Source organism: Pezoporus occidentalis, unplaced genomic scaffold (genome assembly GCF_034315485.1).
Source record: "Pezoporus occidentalis ecotype Australia unplaced genomic scaffold, CSIRO_AGI_Poc_V1 ctg232, whole genome shotgun sequence".
Lineage (NCBI taxonomy): Eukaryota > Metazoa > Chordata > Aves > Psittaciformes > Psittacidae > Pezoporus > Pezoporus occidentalis.
The window spans coordinates 785,559-807,871 of record NW_026914201.1 but is presented as its reverse complement, the minus strand read 5'-3'; the positions used below and the strand labels follow the sequence as shown (position 1 = coordinate 807,871).

Below are 22,313 nucleotides of genomic sequence, written 5' to 3'. Positions count from 1 at the left end.
AAGTAATTCCTATTTTTTCCTTAACAATATATTTGCCATATACACCCTTTGTCAGTAAAAACTGTGTACACATGTTTTTGCATCAGTATCTTTGGAAAAGCTGCAGAAACAATTCATAGTGTAGTGTAAACTATGCTAAGCATGCAAACGGAATTAACTTTTGCCATTCAAAGACAAGATACCTACTTTACTATTTACTGTGAGAGTATTAGAGACAAAAAGAAAGATCACTTTAGGGGTCCAGCTTAATCTGATATAATGAAATAGGAAGAAATAGTCTCTATTTCTCATACTCCTCATGTAGACATATACTTTTTGTAAAGGATTGTTTTCTTCTGCTTTCTTTTTTCCAACTGGAAATATTTGTACTTGCAGAAGCTAGTACAAGTGAAGTGAGCTTGGAAATCTGTAGGTCTGCTGGGAGGACTTATAAATTGGACCTGTATCTGGTAAACAGATGGTTGGTATTATAACCTAAATAGATTCAAAGTTTCTTGGAAGTACCACACACCTACACAGACTATGAAGAATTATTTCTGCACATGCACAGACATCCCAAATAGATCAACTCTCACACATGTGTAAACCACCTGTGAAGCACACGGACAGCAGAGCTGATGCTTCTTTTGAGGCAACACATCCAGTAGCTGTAGAACATTTTTTTAGAGTATGCCATCTCCTGACTTCCTCCGTTGATCATAATACTTTTGATAATGAACTATTGAAGTACGCGCTTTTTCTTGCTCTGGTAATAATCCTAGATATTATCGTAGATAGATAGTTGTCTTACTTTGTGGTAGATACGCGATCTCTACCATGAATTTTGCAGCACGAATTGCAATTCTTTGTAATGTATGACACAGCTTTACAAACCTCAAAACTTTTACCAAGACCTTTGTTTTTATCTTTCTTAATATTTTAATTTGCTTTTGACAGATGTTATTCAAACACCTGATGTAAGTTTACCTAACTGAAGTTCTTCTATTTTTCTTTTAGGTAATTTCTTCCTTTTTCTATTATTCCATACATTGCATTATGAAGAATGAGTCCTTTTCAATTATAGATAGTAACTTTATCTTGAATTACACACATTATAAGCAGAATACTAGCAAAATTACTGTCAATATAAAAAAAAATGTAGGATGAGTGAAATCAAATTATTGGATGATGTTCCTAAAACAGCCATTGAGTTGTATGATGAGCCAGATGCTGAGCTGTGCTTTCTCTCCTTGTCTGATGATTGTTTTGGAGCTTACAGGCAAAAATCACAGTATATTTTTCCTCATTTGTGATTTGAAAGGTAACCCATACAAGTTCTAGTGAACAGTTTCTGTTGCTAGTACAACATGAATTTACTGTCAGTTTCATATTGCCTTTTCACACTTTTAGATTGTAGAGAGGAAACCAGAAGTTCACATTCCTCTCAGCATGTACAGTTTTGTTTTTATGAAACAGCAAAAAATGCAGCTTGTCTGTCTGTACAATTCAAATTATTTTTGTCCTTCTGATATTACAGCTTTGCATTTACATTTCAGTACCCTTCTCTGTCATGAAAACAGATGAACAGAGGAGTAACTATTTCTTTTCAAGAAGTATCTTCCTAACATAACAAAAATTGCTAGTGAAACAGAAATTGCCAACCTTTTTGACCCTTTAAGACGTATTTCAATATTTTCTCTCTGTGGAGAGCCACAGAATAAATCCACATTCCTCAGAGATTGTTTGTTTGCTTACACAGGGCTTGGGCGGAAGGAAAGGAAAACATGACAGCACCTTCACTAACTGTTCAGAAACAGCAACTGCTCCACAGGTATATGGATTTTATCTGGGTGAAAAGCAGAATTTTAATACACTAATGTTTGTATGGCTGAAGCCCCCTGGGCTCACAATCCATACGACAGGAAATGTCCTCGAGAAAATATTATTTGGTTTATTATTCTCACTGTTTGTGGTGATTTACAGACTTCTTTGCACAAGTTTAAGATCTTACAAATTCTCTCCTGGCGTCTATAGAATATCCCACTCACTTTACTGGTAGTCTCAAATTCAACATCTGGTGAAAATCAGAGGAGGGGTAATATAATTAGACCCTGAAAGCTTGTGTATGTTAGCTTCCATCCTGTTAATGTAATAAAAGCTCTTATTTTCAAACTTTTGTCATAGATTTATTCCTAATGCATAAAGCTAAATCCTGCGAAGTGATAAATTATTAAATAACCATAGCACACGTATTGAGCATTCCTGCAAAGCTGCTTACAAATAAGAAGTCAAACTATCCCAAATTAAACCACACTTTCTATCATGTTGTTGTGTTGGCTATTACTTTAAAGTAAAACTAATAATAGGGAAAAAAGTAGAAAATATTTCATACTATTGCCATTATGTTCTATAAGGAAAAAAAACCCTGAAGCTAAACTGCAGCCAAAGATGTTTGGATTTTCAAAAAAATTGACTAGTGCTTTGACGAAGAAAAAGGTATGATTCACTGTGGTTTTGCATTCTTGATTCTTACATGTCTCAGTTTGGATCTGCAATTTTTCTTCTTTTAACAAAAGCTATTAAAAAAAATGTCAACATTTCATTATACTGACCTTTTTACTACAAACATTTGGGCACAGATCTATTGTAAATGGGTTAGAAGGAGATAAATCACTCTCTTTGGCACTTCCCATGGTTTGCCAACTTCATTAGCCAGCTTCTGCAGATGCCCTTCCTGGCACCAAAAAGCGAGAGCCTGCAGGAAACCAAAAAAAAAAAACAGATTTCTCCTGATGACCATGAAGGCTTTGCTTGCTGTAGGAGAACGCCATGTGCTTTGATAAATGCCACTGTGCTGAATAGGCATGGTAGGCACTTTAACTCTGTGACCTTCCTGAAGTTGACCATTTCCCCCTAGACTCTTTGACATCCCCTATAACACAGACTGTCAAAACTTCTAAAGTAAAAGAGAGTTGTATTTATTTTACTGTTAAGTCATCCTTCCTCTGTGCATATCTCAGGTGTCCTGGCAGTCTCCTGGACAATTTCATATGCTTTATTGTTTTGATCAGCTGTCTGCAAGGCTTTTTTTATTTGAGGGAGTGCATTCTTTGCACAGCCCCATTCTGTCACCTTGACATTTCATATGTTCCATTATTGCCCAGCCTAATTTCTAGAAATGATTCAGAAGAATTTTGTAGTCTCTTGCAGCATAAACATTGCTATTGTTACATATACTGTACTTGGAGACACAGATTTTGTTTTAAGGAATTGTTTTTAGAGCCGTATTATCCACATTAAAAAATAGAAGCGAAAGGCAATCTACCTGCATTTGAAAATAAAAAAGTATGCAGCCACCCCCCTAAAAGAAAAACAAACATAAAACAACCTGCAAAAAAATTAACCATCTCTTACTCATGCAGATGCAAATTCTGAGAGCTACATTTAGAGTGCTTTAAAATTTCTCATGTAGATTTCTAAGCTTGAAAGACATCTCAGATCTTCTCAGCACGGTAGTCACAATCAAATCCTCACCTGAGGATAAGGACAAAATCCTTAGGAAAACAACATGCTATTTTTTGAGACAAAGGGGTTTATAGAAGGCTGTGGTTAGTTAAAACAAGTGTCTTTTTCATCCCTCCCACCTCAGTCCCCAGTGCGTTCTAACTCCTTTCTCACTAGCAATAGTGAATGGTGTCTTCAGGGTAAGAATTTTTACATTAATTATTGCTCAATGTTTCCACAAGCATTGGTACTATAGGCCCTTTTTGGCCCCCAGGCACTCAAGTAGCTGCCCACTTTCTAGTGCCTAAGGCCAGCCCTAAGACATCCTGTTTTCCTGAGTCAACCGCTCTTTGTAGAATAGAGAGCTGTAGATCAAACAGTGCACTGAGATCATCTGAACTGGAAGGATAAAAGAAGCTTGGAGCAGTATTTTCTGATCACCATCAATATCAGAAGCAGTGGATGATCAGACTGAAACCACCAGATTTACTACTATGAACATACCTTTATATATCTTTTATCTCATTACCAAATACCATATATGATTTTCATGATAAATAAAAACATGTTTACACTAAAGTAAACACCTTTTCGTTGGTACTGGTTTTGTGGTTTCTTTCCCCAGGTCAGAGAACACAGAGTTAAATTTCTTATAGGATATAAGGGTTATAAATGAACTAAGTTAGATAGCAATAGGAGAGACTATCCTCTGTTCAGCATCTCCAGGCACCAGGCCTACAAGGACAGTTTAAGTTTTCCACAGACGTCTTGTTCAAGATCTCTGTGCTTACTGTATTTAACACAAATTTCCTCTGTATTCATTATAAGTGCAAAATATAATAACCTGTACATTACTTGGTAAAATTAACAAGTAGCTCTGCTTCATCTCTGCTTTATCTCTGCCTTCTCCCCTCTTTCTACCATACAATCACGTATTGCATCTTAAGTTGACCTAATCACTTAATAGGTCCCTGATATATTTTTGTCTTGGTAATCTGCATCTGCTAAAACATCACATCATGGTACTTCTTTCCCAGTTTAAGGATGGAAGGAATTTGTAAATTTTCCAATATTTTATTAATAATTTATTTTTAAAAAGAACAATATGACAATTAACACAAGTAGAAATTATCAGAAGAAAGGCCGACACTTTTTGTTACAGGCTCCCATGATCAACCTAGTTTAATGCATAGTACTAGCCAAAGTGTTATCATCTCAATGCTATGAAGACTGTGTGCTCGGAAAATGATTTCTGAAATCCAGAAGGAATCTCATCAACATTCAAAACTGACAAATGGACAAGGGCTACCATGAAATCAATATGCAATGTACATATTGTCTTTCGGACCCCATCCCCCAACATAATCTAGTTTGATTTCACTGAAGAACATGACAGACATCAATGCTCTGCATGAATACAGATGACTTATAGCAGAGTAATATGACAAACCAAGGGCTGACTTTGTGTCATCTGAATCTATGTATGTATCTCCACAGGCATAGGAATTACTATACGTGCATACAACAGATACTCAAAAATGTATGCTACACAAAATTCTGTGACACCAATAAGAAATCCCAGCTGTAGCTGCATCTATACGTTAGCCTGCAGAAGTTCCATCACATGAGTGGAAACGCCCAGAATAGGAAGTACAGTGGCTTCGCACGCTGCACTGAACCTCCAGGAGTGGAGGAAGCCCAGTGGCCATGCTTTAGTGCTTGCTGCTGTTTTCCTGTGCTGCCACACATCCCACAGCAGGGCAACACCACAGCCCCCACGACTGAGTGTTAGCTACAGTATTCAGCACATTGTCTGGCTCACTACAGAGTAGTAAGTTACTTTAACAAGCAAGAAATCACGTAAACTAAGCATGTGAAATAATTCACAAGGAGACGGGTTGTTTAATATTCACACTAAAAACCCTGGTGTTTCAGAATTACATACAACTGTAAAGGAACCTAAATTCTTTATGATGATAGAATACAAAGGAAGGGGACCACATAGTCTTAACTCTAGCTCCACTTCAAATAAGAAAGTTAATCTTTAAAAATCAGAGATCTTGGAATTATAGAATCATTAAATGATAATCATAATCAGATACCATTTAGCATTTCCTATCCAATAAATGATTATGTCAAGAAGGAGAACAGCTATGTGAGGTGGTGATCTGAAGCATATTAAGGCATGTGGAAGGGTGCACATGTAGTCTTAAACACAATGCAAAATAGAGGGAGCAAAGAGACAAAGATGGCAAAGAACGGAGTATTCTTATACTGTCATTTGTTGTCTTATATGCATGTAGAGAGAATATGCAAAAAATATATGTGTGTGTAAAGACGAACAACTTCAAAACTTTATCCCTATTACTATCAAAATGATGAAATATCTTCAGTAGGATTCCTGGGTTTCTTAGTTTACATTTTTGTGATCTTTATATCGTATCTTCCTTAGTTTTTATTCACTTTGCAGAGCTTCTTGTACCAATGGGTTCTATGTGCCTAGAATATGTGCCCAATATGTGGTCAGACAGCCTAATTTGACTGTATTTTCCTACAGATTAGCTTTCAGTTCTGTGGGATAAGAAGATTTTGAAAACTTGTTTCAGACAGTGAGTATAAATAATGCTCTTTACACCATAGGTGGCACACTGTACCTCTCAGGAACACACTCTTTCTCACCTTTTCTCTAAAATAAAGCAAGCTGACTATTGTGTTGTGGAAGTACAGTAGGTTCACACAGCAAAGATGGGATCCAGAGTATCTAATACAGGAAAATCCTTTTTCTTACAATTGCTTTCTTTGTCTTGCACTACCACAATGTCGTATTGGAAGGCACCAATGTTTTTATTCTCAGTGGGAAAACAAAGTAGCTTTATATTTTTTTTTTAATATTTTTTCTCATGTGTGTGAACCTGCAGGCGCAGCTGCCCGTTCCAAAGACAAAACGGATATATCATTTGACAGACAAAATATGTGAAGTACTTATGTCATATACACTTTGCTCTCTTTTGCTTCACTGTTCTGATTGTTGTAAAAATCAAGATTATTCAGGACACAATAGTTTTGCTTTTATACATGAAGATGACAACAGCATGTGATATGCAATTGCACAGAATAACTACATACATAAACAGAAAATTACAGAAAGAAAATTGCCCCCTTCTGGGCCATTGATAGTCACAGTGAATGGTGTTATATTTATCTGATATTCACAGTAATTTGGTAACTGCCTCTTTACAACAAAAAAAATGCCTTTCAACAGATTTTTTACAATAAGTGGCCATTCTAATGTAACTGCCATTGATCATTCTGTCACATTATCGAGTGATTACTCAGTAAATTTTAGACAACACAGTTATTACCTTCTGCTTCATTATTTGCATATAATGCATATTTGATGAATAGAACTAAATATTCTGAAGAAGAAAACTAGTTATACTATCAGTTACTTCTTTTCTCAGCATCACATGCAGAGATATATCTATCTGGGTGTTATTTTCTCTAGATCTATTTCTCCGCAGTTTCAGTCTTGCAAATCTTTACCAAGTAACAGGTATGTACATTTAAACACATCTGAAGATTTTGCAGACAAAGCCACTTACAGAACTGCTTTTGAGAAAACACTAAATAAAACACTTATTCTCCCATAAACACATTTGACATATTTTATGTGTATTTCATTCATAACCTTTTACGTGGGTAGAAATAGACATTTGTGACTTGATACATTGATGAAATATGGAGTTGAGAAGATACAGCAATAAAGAAACCTGAGGGACAACTGTTAACTCGTTCAGATGTTCAGATACCACCTTCAGAAAGCAAGCAAAGGGTTAGTAATGTCATTCTTCAGGAGAATGTAAGAGTGATTCAGAACATACTAGATCAACTGTGTTGATGATTTAGAATTTAATATGTCAAAGTACAGAAACCTTGTGTCTTTTAAAGAGTGTTGCTGGAGTAAATTTGCATTCTATTATTTCCATATTATGTCACATAGGCCTTGGTAATGACTGCAGAAAGCAATTCCAGATGAGTTATGCTTGTGAAAACACTCTTAAGTGGCTGCTTCTCACAGCAACAGCCTTATACCTGTCCAGCTAAACTACAGTGACACATACCAAAGACTTCACATGCTATTAAATTATTTATGCCTCTAACAAATGTCAAAAAAATGAGCACTATCAGGCTGAAACACTGGACTTTGTTTTCATAAAGACCTGATTCAACAAACATCACCAAGATCCCATTTAGCTCCACTATTAAATAAAGAGCTGCATTTAATCCTGTCCACGAGTAGACTAATGTAGCTCTCAAGGTGCGCAGTGTGCTGTTGCTGCCCCCTTAAGACAAGTAAACATAAATAATTGTATGTGTGCTGTACTTTGTCTACATTTTTTCAAAGATAGTTCTCTACGAGCTGTTAAAGAGTGATTACAGTAAGACGCTTGCCTAGCTTAAGCTGATGCAACAATAAATTCCATCTGCTACAAGACCTATGAAAAAATAAGGTTTAGTTTAAGGGCTTCAGCTAATATGAAAACTAATTTTTTTCTGTCAATTCATATTGGAAGCTTTAAGACGGCAAGGCACAAACTGTGAAAACAAAGATATAGTTAAAACTACCAAAACTTGAAGAGCTATTAGAAAAGAAAAATAATGTTCAGTCCCTACCCATGCACTTTAGGATGACATACAGCTCAGTAACCTCGGTAGGCCATGAGATGATTATGTGAAAACCATAGCAAGGATGAGTTATTATCACTTTCCATTCCTGTAACCTTTGTCAAGAGACCTGATTAATGTTTGGTCATTTGCTCCCCTCTTCAAATTTTGTCTGAGACTTGGATGTTAGAATTTTAATGGCTGCTTATAGATGTTCTTTGAAACTGAATTACATAGGGTAATATTTTGACCTAGACTGACGTTCTCCATTTTCACTTGGCTTTTCAACTCTGCATCTTTCAATTGCATTTGGCCAGACATAGCATGCAAAGCAGAAAAGTTAACTCACTAAGTATAAAAGGATGAGGTTTTGTCTTCCTGCTCTCTATTAAAAAATTTAGTATTGCAAGGCTACAGAGGCACAGGGGGGTCTAAATATCTGTAATTACTGAACCTATAAAAACTGTAAGGACCGTTGGTTTCAACAGCTTCTGGTGAGTTCTAAATTATAGAACAAAAAGTGTGCTCCAACTTGAAAGTGAGTACAGCTAATTAAAAAAAAAAAAAAAGCAGGGCAGCATGGCACTAACCTCTCATGCGCATGTTTGAAGAAATTTCCAGATGCTAGTCTTTTTTGTATCACCCTTAACTGTGCATGCAGGCATCACTGTGAGAAAGACAATCTATTCCTGATCATGAATGCATTCAAGTATTAATATACATTTTTAAGAACAAACAGAGAATATAAGATTATGCACTTTCATAGCAGAAAGACATAGAGTGGTACAGTCCCAACTTCTGCTCATAAAAATATTCTTCTTAGGGATAAGTAGCACTGGCAATTATACCTGTTTATTCTTGCTGAGTATTATATGTCAGGTACCTTGTAAACTCAGACTATAAATGAAAAACAATTCTGTTGCTGATTGTCCTCCAACAACTTACTAAAACAATTGAAGTGTTACAGTTCCTTTTCATACCCTGTGGCAGAAATACAAAACTTCTGGAGAGTCTTTTGTTAGAATTAAAAGTCATATAAAGTCTGGCTAAACATTCCCATCCTGTTGTTCAGACAAGTAAAGTAAATGAAATCTATAATGTTTTTACTGTACATGAACAAATGAACATAAAATGTCTCTGTGAGTAATTGTTAAGATTCAGAAGTATTGCCACTATCCGAATGGCCAAAAAAGCACGTGTGTTTCTGGTAAATCAACCAGAGTGATGACCTGGCAAAGCGATGAATGTCACCTGAAAGCTCACCTGTGTTCCATATAGTGTGGTTGTTTAATAGAAAATGTAGAGACTCTATTTTACCTGTATGCAACAATCTTTAGACCATCACTGCAACAGTACTATTGTTTTGATTATTTAAAGCTGCTCATTAGAAATACAAACCTACATATGTTGTTTTTGAACACACAAAAAAATATTGTTTATTTAATAGTCCTCTAAACATTCAGTGTATTTTTCAGAGGCAGCCATAACTCCAAATGCAAACTCTGTGGCCAAAGTGGAATTCTTCATGTGCTGAAGTTTTTTAAATGCATTTGCTGTAGCAAAATCACAGCACATAAATCAGCTCTTGAGGACCCCAAATACACAACAGTACAACAAACTGAAAATTTTGATACAAGTCTGTGAAAGTTTTTAAATTATTATTTACGAAGCTATTAAAAAAAATTCAATTATATTTCCCATAATTTTACAATACAGCTGTGAACAAATCCAAAGTGGAGAAAAAGAAAAAAAATGATATACATTTTGTTCAGAAATATTTATGTGTTTCCAATTTTACCTGAGATGGAAGAACATGATGTCAGTGGAACACAATGCTGAGTGCTTGTCAGTAAGCAGCTCTCAGAATGGCTCCTGCATTTTCATAAGTAAAGAGCAGTCCATTCTACAGCATGGCACTTCGAGTCAACCAAAACAATGCAACATTCTTTACATTGCTTTTGTCAGAGAATATATTCTCTTTTCATAAAAAGAAGAAAAAACACATTTTGAAGGCTATATAAAATATTTTTCTCTTGCTTTTCTCACCACATTTTTCATTTGACTTTCATTGTTACTGTTCATTCGGTTTTGATACGTTTCTTTCTGTTTGTCCAGTTAATGTGCCTGAGCTAGGTTTTGTACCTTTCTGTATATTTACAAAATCCCATACATTATGTGAAGCTTTATTTATCACAGAGAAGAATTCAACATTTTGGGCTGGGCACATTTTCAATGCTCTCTTTGATACCATAGCCCTGTAGTTGACAGCTTTATCCAAAGTGCTTTCAAATAACATCACCTGGAGTTTCCCTCATGCTGTAAGTACTAATTTATGCAGAAAACTCTCATATGAAGCTTCCTTTAAAACTGTACAAACCTCTCATATTCCAATACTTCAATGTCATAAAAAAGTGTTAGGGTTCATCTTATGTTTTGTTAGTGAAATTTCAGTCTTTCAACTATTACAATCATCTTTGTATTTTAGTGTATTTTAACATTTCATTTCAGCATGCGGAACCATGATGTGTTGGTGCTGCAAAATTTTGTATATGTGAGTGCTTAAAACCAATGGTTCAGTATTACTCACAAAGCAGGGGTTCACTGTATCAGAATCTTGCTCAGAATATGAATCAGATTTCCACAACTGTGTGCCATAAATAACTGCTTTCAACACATGTGATTTTCACAGTTTCATGGCATGTGTACCTTATCAGTGTTTGTGCAAAGCATAGGACAGTGGAGGTTCTGGGTTTTTATTACTTTTTATTGCTTGATTCTGTTCTTTCTTCCTGTATAATAAATAAATCTAAATTAATCAAGCATTTGTAGCATAAAACTGATGCCTACATATTTTATGAGAGTCAAGCTTGCTTCCATGGCAGGCTGCCACTAACCTTTGCAGATTGTTTCATATCGTTTACTTCAAAAGCTTGGGCTAGTCATTTCTCATGTGCTCTCCAGTCTTGCACTTCAGTGTAATCACCCTTCTTCTCTTAACCTGTCATATTAGATATTTTTTCATATTTATCTGTACAATGGAATATGAGCTAGACTATATGCTATGACTATTTCTTAACAGGGAAAAATAAATCAGTGCCTTCCTGGCTTTCGAACACATGCAAGTGGAGATATCCAACTTACTGCACTTAAACCATCAGGCGAGCTCATTTCCTGACTTATTGAAATGCTTATGGACCATTATTAATCTCAGCCAAAGTAGGGCTTCCCTTCTAGTGTTTAATTCTGTGTCTACTGGTTAATTTTGTGTGGGTTTTTAGATTTCATATTCATCTTCATTATGCATAGAGAAGTACAGAAGTACTCAGCAGTCAGAGGAAATCAAATTTTGTGAGCTCCTTTGAAGCTTTGTATGTATCACAGACTTTTATCAAGCAAAAGTATTGTATTGTTAGATATTGATTTTGATATTTAATTTGTAGAATGTGTTTTAGTCTGGCCATTTTAAGATAGCCCTTTTGCTAATGCAAATAATTCTAGCTACAATTTAGATAATTGAACATGAAAGTACCCTGTTAATTTGGAAAAACATCTACCTGGATGTCAAATAAACAAATGTGTACATCAGTTATTTAACCTCACAAGTTTAAACTGAAAAGTGATCCTGCCCCTCTACTCTGCTCTTGTGAGACCTCACCTGGAGTATTGTGTGCAGTTCTGGTGTCCTCAACATAAAAAGGACATGGAACTGTTGGAACAAGTCCAGAGAAGGGCCACGAGGATGATCAGGGGACTGGAGCACCTCCCGTATGAAGACAGGCTGAGGAAGTTGGGGCTGTTCAGACTGGAGAAGAGAAGACTGCGTGGAGACCTCATAGCAGCCTTCCAGTATCTGAAGGGGGCCTATAGGGATGCTGGGGAGGGACTCTTCATTAGGGACTGTAGTGACAGGACAAGGGGTAATGAGTTAAAACTTAAACAGGGGAAGTTTAGGTTGGATATAAGAAGTAAATTCTTTCCTGTTAGGGTGGTGAGGCACTGGAATAGGCTGCCCAGGGAGGCTGTGAATGCTCTATCCCTGGCAGTGTTCAAGGCCAGGTTGGATGAGGCCTTGGGTGATATGATTTAGTGTAAGGTGTCCCTGCCCACGGCAGGGGGGTTGGAACTAGATGATCTTAAGGTCCTTTCCAACCCTGACGATTCTATGGTTCTATGATTCTATAATGCTGTCACTGTTATCTCTAGGTTGATTTTGCATTTGCTTCTGATCAATCTTTCACTGTCATGTTTGCAGTTGTAAGCATTTGTTCCACATTCCCTTGTTAGCTGACTACTGTTACAAATCAGTGTTATTCACCAGCTGGTTTTATTAAAGTCATTGGGGTTTGACTGGAAATTTTGGTGTCAGTCATGGTAGAAGCTGACTCTTTAGCACACAGAATAAACAGTACTCTAGTGTTTTTTAACAATATAAAATAGAACTGGGGGAATTGAGGCAACTGGTTGGAGGATGTGGAGAGAAAACTCAGTGTTCTGTTGACTGGTTAAAAAAATGTATACTCTAGGTATGTGTACTACAGCTTTAAGAAATTCTACTGCACAGTAAAGTAGCTTATAAACTATACACTGTGATTATTTCTTAACAGGGAAATATAAATCAGTACCTTTATTAGGCAGGGATAGCTGGAGAGTGAATTCAAGCCATAAGCATCTGATCATGCATATTGCTTCACTATTACCTTATTTCCTGGCATAGTTTTGGTCTAGCATTTTGGGGAGACAGACTATGCAAAACAGGGAGGAGTGGCTGATAGACAAAATATTTGTGCTGTGTTTTGGAGGGACCATGAAAGCTGGAGAAATGGACTGACAGCAACCTCATGAAGTCCAACAAGTGGAAGTGGAAAATCTTGCACTTGGGGAAGATTTGGGGAAGACCTGGACACTTTAGGGAAGACCTGGGCACCAGCACATGCTAGAAGCAGATCCATTCTTTGCAAGGTTGCAAAGAAAGCACTGGGAGTCCTGGTTGGCAAAAAGTTGACTATGAGCCAGCAAAGCGTTCTCTTGGTAAAGGCAGCCAGCAGCACATTGTGCTGCATTAGGAAGAGCATAACCAGCAGTTTGAGGGTTTCTCTACTCAGCAGAGGAATCACAGCACCTCTGGAGTACTGCATCCAGTTCCAGGCTCCTCAGGACCAGGAAGCAATTTCAGCAAAGGGCCATGATGCCGGGAGCATGTCTTATAAGGAAAGGCTGAGAGAGCTGGGACTTTGTCCAAGAGAAAAGAAGACTTGTCAGGAGATATTAACACCCGAAGGCATGGTGCAAAGAAGATGCATCCAGAGTTTTCTCATTGAGAAAAAAGCAGCAATAAGCAGAAATTAAAAATGAAGGTAATTCCATCTGAAAACATTTAATTTTTTTTTTTTATTTTTTTTTTTTTTAGTTTTGGGGGTGGTCAAACATTGGCACAAGTTGCCCAGATAAGTTTTAGACTGTCAGTCCTTGGAGCTATGCAAAACATGACTAGACGCAGTCCTGAATAACCTGCTCTTGCTGACCCTGCTTGAGCAGTGTGTTTGGACTAGACCAGATCTCAAGAGGTTCACTTCCAACCTAAGGATTTCTGTGATTCTGTGAAATACAGTTTAGGAAAGTGCAGCAGATCATCCCAACAGGCAGTGTGTATGAAACTGCACCACATTAGGCAACTTCACCAAGCCATGGCCCTTTAGCAGTATATTTTTGCTCTTTTCGATACTCCCCTATGCATAAGAATGCAACATCCCAGAGGAGGAACCTAAAAGTTCATTAAATTATTGCCCTGGTGGGCAGTGGAACAATAAAAAGGGCTACCATTAATCATGTCTCTGTTCTCTACAGAATCCCAGAAATTATGCTCAGATTACATGATTCCCACATTTACATCATTTCAGGTTTTATGGATCTTAAAAGAAGAAATGAAAACATACAAAAAAAAATTGCAACCATGCCTTAAGACCATTACATGAGGCTCAGGAAAGACCCAAACTAGTTCCTAATCATTGCGGGTACAGTCAGGTTGTGAGAATTAGCCAGAACAATCTCTGGCCCTGTTTTACTTGGTAGCAGAGCTGTCTAGAGACCCATTTCAAGCACTTTTTCATAAGTATCTTTCAAAAAGGAAGCGGGTTTGTGCATTATGTCTGCTGTTCAACTGTGCAGTCTACTAAGCCTCAAGAAAGACATGGAAAAACTCACAAATTTATGAATCACCCAGATTTTTTAAATTATTTTTCATCCTAAAAACTTCCCCAGCTATCACAGAGACTAAACAAGACATTAAGCTGATCTTAGAAAGTACATTCCTACACAAAATATCAAGTTAACACTTTCATAAACGTGTCCTTTTACTTTGCATAAAGTATGCAAGTTTATTACTAAGGATTTTTTTCCAGCTCTTTTCTTGTTTATTGTAAGTTACTATATATAATGATATTACAGCTGCAGTTATGTAGTAAAGAAATTTTCAGAGTTCAAAAGATCTTCTTTCTTTCTTCTTTTCTTCAGTCAGTTTAATTTGCTAAAAGTGAAGTGTAATTGGACCTGCTCTCCAATATTGTATGTGTAAAAGACCAAAAATAGGAAATTAAGCTTTGTGTGACTTTAAGAATTGTCATCTTTAATTTAACCTTATAATTTTAAATCCTGATGGTAGGTAAAATACAAGAAGCAGTTCCTGTGTCCTGCAGGTGTATAGTGCACTGTTACTGCAACCTTTCTGAACTACTTTAGTATAGATACTGGTCTATGCCGCTGTACACAAGTCTGATAGTAGTCTCTTGTGTTTTGTCTCTTTGATGGTAATCAGTGTATGTAGACAACATTCTGGATTACACTCATCTTAACCTATGAAAAAAAAAAAATGGGAATCCATTCAGAAAACAGTACGTTTTCTCCTCTACTTTCATTTTAGAAACTATTTTAATAATAAATAAAGTGTTTGGGTTTTTTTATCATTAACAATGAGAGCATAGTGACCAGATTCAGCAATAAGTAAGTAACTAAGATCTGGACCATTTTTGTCATAAATAGAAATTAAAATGACTTAAAAAAAAGGTAACACAATAAATCTGAAATAATACTCTACTTTTACTGTACCTGAATATATACAGGAACAAGTAACTCTAATGAATCTTGACTGAATGAATTTTAGCTCATATAGCACATTCAATCCCAAGATAATTCTATGCATGTTATTATTTTTTCCGGTTGCTTATTAAATTATACAACAAAGAAGAGAAACATTAGGGGTTTTGCAGTATTTATTCCAATTTTTAATCTGATTCCTAACTAACAACTCATTAGTTGTAATTATTATAACTAACTTTGTACTTTGAAATACAGAGAAATCTGACCTGCAGAAAGACCATTTTTTAAGACAATCTCCTTGATATGAATGTTTATTTGTTCTATGTTGTTACTGTTGCTTGAATGACATTTATTTTTGTCTGGTCTTTTTCTTTTTTCTTTTGCCAATGTCAACACAGGTAAGTTTGAGAGAATTTTACTCTCTTCCATTTCTTGTTTTAGATGTATTCAGATGTGCAATTATATTATTGTACCACATATTTCTTATCTGAAAAGTGCAGTCTTTTGTTTGTTCTCTCATTCTTCCATACATTTTTTTCTAATCCTTTTTTTCCTTTAACTAAGAGACATGAAATATACAATACTTTCTCTAAAAATATGTCTCAGTAATATTACCACAATGAAACATGGCTTTGTTTTTTACCACCTTTCTGCTTCCTATATTCATAAGTTCTCAAATTTTAATACACAACACTAAGAATCATCTTTTTAATATTTTAATTTAGAATCTAAAAAAATTATCTAAATGATGATTCTAGAAGAATCATCTTTTTAATCCTTACCATAAGCTGTGCAGGTGATCGGCACAGTACTTGAAGTAGCAAGTTATATGTGATTATATCAGTGTCAATTCTTGATGGCATTAATTTACTGCTGTGACGCCATAAGAATACCTGGAGCTCCACATCCTAAACATTTCCCCTTGTCTCTGATAATGCATTCCATAAGGAAGTGCACTCTAAGATTTAGGAGATCAAGCTGGCACTCCCAAATAATGTTACCATTTTTAATATTTTCTTTTACAGGAAATGTGAAGATATCTTTTGTGTTGACTCCAACACTAAGTTTTCTTTGCTCTTACAACAAGCATTTTCTGCCAAATCATGATAAACCTTTTCCTGCCTTTCTCATACAGCTGATGAAAATTTTCTGAATACCAGGCTAAGAGAGCTCTCTTACAGAGCTAATAGTGTGATCACCAAAAACACATTAAAAGAGCACTATACTTGTAGTTATTTTTATTACTTAATGAACTCAAATGTGCTAAGCATTTTCCTAACACAGAAGCAGACCCCATGTCTTGGGTATTTACTGAAAAGAAAAAGACATAACCCAAGCACTGAAAAATAATCTAAAATATCTACAGAAGCTGCAGCTCTGTGAGGTGCATTATCTGAATAGTGATATTGCATAATAGAATTGTGTCATGGTTTAAGTGCAGTCAGTAACCCACGCAGCCTGCTCGCTCACTCCCTCCTTATTCCCCCCCCCCCCAAGTGCAGTCAGTAACCCACACAGCCTGCTCACTCACTACCCCCCTTTTCTTCTTCCCCCCCCACTCCAGGAGGGATGGGGAGGAGAATTGAAAGAATGTAACTCCCACAGGTTGAGATAGCAACAGCCCAGTAACTAAGGTATAACACAAACCACTACTGCTACCACCAATAATAATAATGATAAGGGAAATTGTTAACAAGGGAAGAGAATACAATACCACCCGTCGATACCCAGCCCAACCGAGCAGTGCACTAGCCCTTCTGGGTCACTCTCAGTTACATCCTGGGCATGACATGCTGTGGTATGGAATACCTCTTTGGTCAGTTTGGGTCAGGTGTTCCGTCTCTGCTTCTTCCCAGCTTCCCCTCCTCCCTGGCAGAGCACAAGTCTCAGAAAGTCCTTGGTCAGACTAAACATTTGAGCAGTAACTAAAACCATCAGTGTTATCAGCACTGTTCCAAGGCCAAAAGTCAAAAACACAGTACTTCACCAGCTACTAAGAAGGAGAAAAAATGACTGCTACTGCTGAATCCAGGCCAAATTGTTATTGTCTGAGCACCAGTGCCTCCTGCAGTTCTGTTTCTAAAGTTCTGGGTATGTGAGCCAAGAAAACAGGGGCTCCAAATATCATCACACATCATAAAAAAAAGGCAATAATGAGAGGTGTGAGAAAAAAAGAATGAAAAAAAGTCAATTAGTATTACTTTTTTCCCTAACTTTTCTATTGTCTTGAAGTCCTCGATGGATTCTCCGTTTATACTACAAGGCTTTTTGATTTGTTATTCATTTATGAATGGAGGCTAATTGATATTGATCTCAATGCCTTGTTTATTATCATCTCCTGAGGAACAAATTATTCTATGGTGATATATCTGGGATAAATTGTGGTCCTGGAGGAAGAATCAATATACATACGAAAGTCTGAAGGAACAGTTCTGCTTTGAAGCACATTAAGAAAGATTAATTTGGAAGGCATGGATAAAGACATAGGAACAGGACACCTATGAAGAAATGGTAGTGATAGGAGCTATGAAAGATAGGAAAGAAGAGAAGGTTGCTAATGCCACAGGTGGTAATACTTGGAAGTGAAGCTACCATCTCTCCCTGTCTAGAGTGATGGACCTGTCTAAAATCAAAGATGCATGTGCAGGGAGGATTAAATACTTCCTTACTTGTTTTGTAGCTTTGCCAGTACCTAGAAAAAATCAAGAGATAGAAAAAAGCACAGCAGTCAAAGCTGCACTTTATGTTAAAATAGACAAAACCCTCTATACAAAAGAGTGTATACAAATACTGTGTTACAGGATATCCAACAGAAACACGTAAGTCCTTTGCTATTCTGCTTTGCTGCATCATTCCCTCCAGGATGCTGGAATATAGCCCGACCATACTGGGGATTTACAACAAAACAAAGGAGCAAATAAATGGCTGTATCAACAAGGGCTGAAACAGCCACTGCAATCTGATGTTGGGTTTCAAAGCCTTAACACAGTTCTTTAACACTTAAATTTACATTCCCTTGGACCAACCACTGTCCTGAGGCCATGACTTTTGCTGCTTTGGCACCTTTTTTTAAAAAAACTGAGAATATCCCAGTCACTGTGAATAGTAGCACTGAATACTGATAATCCATTTTAAATTTTGGCCTGCAGGAGAACAAGAACAAAACTTAAATTTTACTGATTTTTCCTCTGCTTTCTACTCATTTTTCAGGAAGACAGGTACAACAGAGAAAATAATATATTGATTAGCATAGCACAAAAAGTCTTACTTTTTCATTTTTTTCCTGAGTCTCCAGCACTCTTTTACCATCCATGCTACAAACATGAAACAGAATGAAGCAAAAAACCATAGATCCACAAATCTAAAATATTATTCTGCATATTTCCAGACCAACTGGAATTTAAATTCATATTCATGAGTTACAACTTCCTAAACACATGCCTAACACAGCAATATCAAATTTGTGGGTCACATATGTTACCTCTGAAGCCTTAATTATGGCATCAGTTTTGCATACTATATCTTCAGCAGACTCAAATGTTTGTCTTTGTTACCTGAAGGAGAATTGTAGGTGAAGTTCAGCTCAGAGCATAGTGACTTCTCAGAGGCTTGAATGGGCACTGTTATACAGCACAGAATATTCCCAATTTAAAATGTTAAATATATTGCTAATTATAATCAAAACCTTTGAAAACTGAACAATGAAAAAATAGTCTGGGGACTTTCTTGTCTAATCAGAACTGAGAAGAAATTACAGTAAAAGTGCATGTCATATTAACTTTAATATAAAGAAAAATTAGAAGAGTTTTACAATTATAGCAAGTTGACTAATACATGCTTATTAAAAATATAATTATACATCTGCTCTGCTTTGACCATTTTTAGGGGTGCTAGAACTGGACAGTGGGAGAAATATTGTAAGCTGTGAGACTGCAGTGTCACCATGCTTTCATGGAAAGCCACTTAATTTTATGTATGGACAGGTTTCTGAAGTAGGCTGCTCCTATGCCAGAGCAGACCAGTGTAATCAAACAAGTCCTTCTTTGGAGAGTGGTAAGTACAATAAAAAAGAAAGTAATATATTTACTGAACAGCAATAGAATGTTTTTTAATAACACTCAGTTTGAAGTATTGTCGAGTCTTTCTTAAGGAGTAATGGAAATGCTACGTAAGTAGAAATATGAAAATATTATTTTCTTCAGCAATAAAATGAATGATAGAATACTTTATTACTGTTGCCTGAAAATTTATACTGACAAATATATCCAAATAATTCATTGCATGACAAAGAACATTGTCGTGTCTTGTCAAAGAAAACCATAATTTTAATTTGAGATGAATTGTACTTTACTAGCTGGTACAGACTTCACAGACAATAGATCTGAGTAACGAAACTAATTTAAAGAAAAGAGCTAAGATATTACTTATTTTGTTGCTGTTACCTGATTATAACAACTTAGTTCTTTATCAGGGTTGCTAGCATTTTGAAGAACGTATTCTGCATTAACTGATTCATTTTACAAAAGTAAATAGCTTCCCTAATATCAAGCTTTAAAGTTTAAGTATACCTCAATGTACCCAAGTTGCTTCGAATACAGGAGGGAAAAAATAATTCTGTCATCCTCTGCTCTGCAAGAATTGTTCTAAAGAATTATGGTCCTCCTGGAGACATTTTATTCACTCATTTTATCTGAATCATGCAAAGCATGTTACTAATAGAATAAGTCCTGAAAGGGTCTCACTTTGTTTAAGTAGAATAGGTCTGAGTCAGTGTGGTACTCACTAGTGCAATGACATGACGTGTAAAAATGGAATTCTCTTAATCTCTTTCACACAGGAGAAAGTGGGGTGTGAAATTACTTCCAAAGAGGACAAACAGCACCTTACAAGTCACTCACTTTGATGTTTAGGGATAGTTTTGTTCTCAGTTAGGTTGAAGTGAACCCAGTGCATGATGTTCTGACATAACTGAGAGAAAGATCACTTCAGACCTCACTCACTGTCCACTCTTCCACTCATTTGGAACAGTGACAAGTACAGAGGAAGCACCTGGAGAAGAAAACCCACAACAACAAAGAAACAAGGAAAAAAAGAAAAAAGGAACAACAGTAACAACAACAAAAAATAAATCTAGAAAACAAAAGTCTTAAAAGGGTATCATTTTCATATTTTCATTTTTCAGAGGATCTCTTCTACTACTCAATGATTGCACTGAGGTTAAGAAATCAACAGAGATTGGGCACTCAGGGAAATAGAAGACTTAAAAGACTGACCCAAATGGGTATTTCTTTGCCTTCATAACTTTTGCTCAGAAAATCCAAGTATGGAGTAGGTTTTCATTTATTTGATAAAGAAGTCAGTTGCTTCGATTCTTCCCCTTAAGATAAAAAGGGTGTTAGAAAGAAAACCACTAAATATACCAATACAGTAATAGTAATCCTTTTCTTTTGCACATTTTGATTGTCAGAAACTAATGAGAAACCAAATATATCCTAATCCTTAAAGGTTCCAAATCACATTAAGCCTGATGCAAATTAGCTTAGAATAGGATTGAATATCTAATGGTATCCATTATAATAATGAGAAAAGACATGAAACAAAGCGGAAATAGGCAGTTACTCATATTTAACAAGTAGGACATACATCTTACTAAGTTAATGCAAACTCACTGAAAGTGTTGAGTAAGGGACTAATTTTTAAAACATTATTTGTTTTATTTTAAATATATGTTGGATTTCTTTGTTTTCTTTCATTTCTCTCCTTTCAGCTGAAATTCATAATCTTTCCAACTGAGAAACAAAACAACCCTTTTTTTTAATGTTGCTATGAAAAGTGGAACGCTTCCTCTAAGGAAAGGCAGTCTGCCTGGTTAGTTGATCAGGTATTTCTTATCAGAATAAGATATGGATTATGACAAACAAATTATGGATTATGACAAACAAATTATGGATTATGACAAACAAAACTTGCTGGTGCTAGAGCACACCTCCATTGACATGTTTTTAGAGATTACAAAAGCATCCTGAAATCACTACTGACACAATAGTTACTGCAAAAATGAAATTTAGAGTTCCATCATTCCAAGAGACTCATATAAAATGAGGTAGAGGAAAGAGGATGGGAACTGAACAGGAAGTTTCTCTTAAATTTTTCAGTAAAGGTTAAATTCTCTAATGTATTGTACATATAAGTATTAAATCCTGAGTTTATTTTATTTTTACTGTATTTCCTCAGTCCTCTAGACAGCTGCTATCTCGCACCTGGAGAAAAACCTAACAGAGTTTCTGTGGGATGCCTGATATCTGTAGCTTGTTTCATGGCTAGACTTAGTAGAAAGACAATGTCTAATCTGCAAAACCACAGCGGGACTGCTCATATATTTTCTATTGTCAGATTAGAGACTACTGAGCATATATTAGATTTCATGACTAGATGATACTTGTTGTGAGGAAAAAATGGAACAAAGAACAGAAAATATGCAACAGGAAGTTGATGTAATCTCTTCCATAACTGTAAATCCATTGTCATTTTCTGGCAGTGAAACACCTACCTTAGTGCCAGGGATTTTAATTCAAGTGAGGCCATACTGCATTTGTTTTTCCTGAATAGTCATATTAAATTGATTAGTAAAAACCTAGACAAATTTGAGTAGTTAGAGATTTTCTTTCCATCACACCTGAAACAGAGAGAGAAAAATGAAGGACTGAAAAAGGGATGTTCACAAAAAGCCTTCCCAGCTGTGACAAAATGAATTCAAGGAGGCAGTACTTTGATTGTGAGTTCTGTGGAACAGCAGAGTGTGACATGCCAAATATTTAAAGTTTTATTCCTGACAGGTCACCCATTTTTAGAGAGAGACAGTTCGAGACCAAATAATAGAGCTATGCTTATATAAAAAGATCAGATCCTCAGCTGGGAAAATGAGTAATAATAACAAAAGCATCAGCAGTAGTAAGTGTACTGTCACTTTATCTAGAGAAGTTTATTTTAGGATTATCAAAAGGCAAGGATCTCCCATACAAACACAGAACAAAAATACAAAATGAAAGAACTGATGAGTATGAATACTTTTC

The 22,313-nt window shown here is 36.0% G+C and overlaps 1 long non-coding RNA gene across 1 annotated transcript; it reads left to right on the top strand.

Moving 5' to 3' along the window:
- The first annotated feature begins 724 nt into the window (after positions 1–724).
- LOC134165193 (uncharacterized) lies at positions 725–20,563 on the top strand. Its single transcript, XR_009965428.1, has 3 exons — positions 725–996; positions 19,126–19,293; positions 20,423–20,563. It is a non-coding gene; the product is annotated as an uncharacterized LOC134165193 (long non-coding RNA).
- The last annotated feature ends 1,750 nt before the right edge of the window (positions 20,564–22,313 follow it).